Source organism: Cariama cristata, unplaced genomic scaffold (assembly GCF_000690535.1).
Source record: "Cariama cristata isolate BGI_N322 unplaced genomic scaffold, ASM69053v1 scaffold28180, whole genome shotgun sequence".
Classification (NCBI taxonomy): Eukaryota; Metazoa; Chordata; class Aves; order Cariamiformes; family Cariamidae; genus Cariama; species Cariama cristata.
In genome coordinates this window covers 63,411-65,413 of record NW_009594547.1, presented here as the reverse complement: position 1 = coordinate 65,413, position 2,003 = coordinate 63,411, and positions in this window count along the sequence as shown.

The window sequence follows — 2,003 nt, the reverse complement described above, 5'->3', positions numbered from 1 at the left end:
TGCCGGGAAACAAGCTGCTCTGTGAATTGAAGTTTTGGTGGCAGCAGTTGGAAATTTGCTTTTAAAGATTCAGTAGGTCTAACTCCACTGTCTCGCCTTGTCTGTTCCCCAAACAAGCTCTCAAAGGAATTAAACAAGACATTTACAAAATACATCTATGAAAAATTCGAAAAGGATATGCAGGATACACAGTCCGATTACTTAAATGCATCATCATCTTTCCTTCAGGGTATTCTACTTCAAAATTGTGTCAGCAGTACAGTTTGAAAACAGCGCAATTCGCCACAAGCCAGTAGTGTATGATTCAGACAAAGCTGTGTGCTCCCGAGAGAAAGTTAGCATGTACCAAGTCTCCTTTTCAGAACAAACATTCATTTGGTGCAAGTAGTCCTTAATGCCTTCAGGGTCATTATCTTGTGTGTATTTGAATGAGGGGGAAAATAAGAATGTCTGAAGCACGACTTTTGCTATTTCATAAATGCCAGAACAGAGAAAGACAGATAAAAGGATTGTTCTGGTACTCAGCTTGTTTATTACCAGGTCTGATTATGTTGGCTATTTTGAAAGAAAGTATATAAATGATTACAGACTGAAAAAGAGTTCAAGGACTACTGAATATGACTAGTCGGCACATACAATAACAAAAGCTAGAATATTCCACCATGACAGCACAGAATTGTTTTCAAAGCAAATTATATTGTTCTACAAATCATTGATGAATAAAATGAACAGCATATAACAAGATCCATACTCTGGTCCTGTGACAGATTGCCATCAGTGGTCCTGATCTCGCTTTTGTTCACAGCTATTTGGAGTTCATGTGCCTCCATATATAGTTAGGACTACATATGTGCATGTTGAAGATGTATTTTTAATTATGCACATAGCCTGTCCTTGACACAGCCTCAGGGTAAGAGCAGTATTAGTGTATTTAATTATGCAAGTTCACCTCAATTAATGCAAAACTCTTTAGATTAAACACCAACAGAAAACAATGTCCTTTAAAGGACAGGTCAGTGCTAGGCACTTCTGCACCTCAGAATACAACCAGTTGTGTAAATATTTGCAAAAGCTTTGGTTCCTTACTCTCATGTTATATACCTTAAATACTACGGTCTTGGTCCGACAGTACAGCATGCTACACCCATTAAAAGACTGCACAAAATCTTCTGATCACAGATGGCTGAGTCTAAACTGCTGATGGATTATTTTTCCCCTAACAATTTGGTTTTCCAAATTTTACTAACTTTATCAAGTCCAGTTTGGATCTGGAATTCCAGATAGAAACCTGTATCTTCTTTTATAATACTTTGGTTTATGCTTTCATCTCTCATAACAATAAAAGATTTTATTTGAATAATAAGGTGAGAGCTTTTGTAGTGTTATTAAGTATAACAATATATGTCTAATTCTGATGCAGTCATTCTGAATAGTGACCTTTAATAAACTTTAAGATTAACCTCAAAGAAAATTCTTGCAGAGTTTTAGATAGAGCACTGTTTTCGCAACTGTATCATATTGTCTACGTAACAAATGCAACATTTATTTTATTTGCTTTCCTATTTTTGTTCCCTCTGTCTTTGGAATACAGAACCTTGGCACCGGTGTGTGGTTGTAGAGCGCTCGGACTTCACCAACGACATGAGCACAAGAAGCCGTTCAACAGCCGCTCTCTGGGCACTGCTCTCCTGCACCTCAGCAATCTCATGCGAGTAAAAGCCTCACACCTGATCATGGCTGAATAGGATACCAAGAAGGTGAGTGGTGTTATCAACCCGTAACACAACGGGATGGGAAGAGGAGCACAGCAGCACCAAGCTCTTTGCAGGCGGAAGATTCACGTGAATATAGATCCTATGAAAAACTAATCTAATATTTGTTGAAACAATTCTACCAAGAAAGGAAAGCAGTACTGCTTGTATCAGAAGGGGTAAGTTTATCAAGTGGACCAAATGGGATTTTCATTTATGCCAGGAACGCCTCTGGCATCTACTATAAGATCA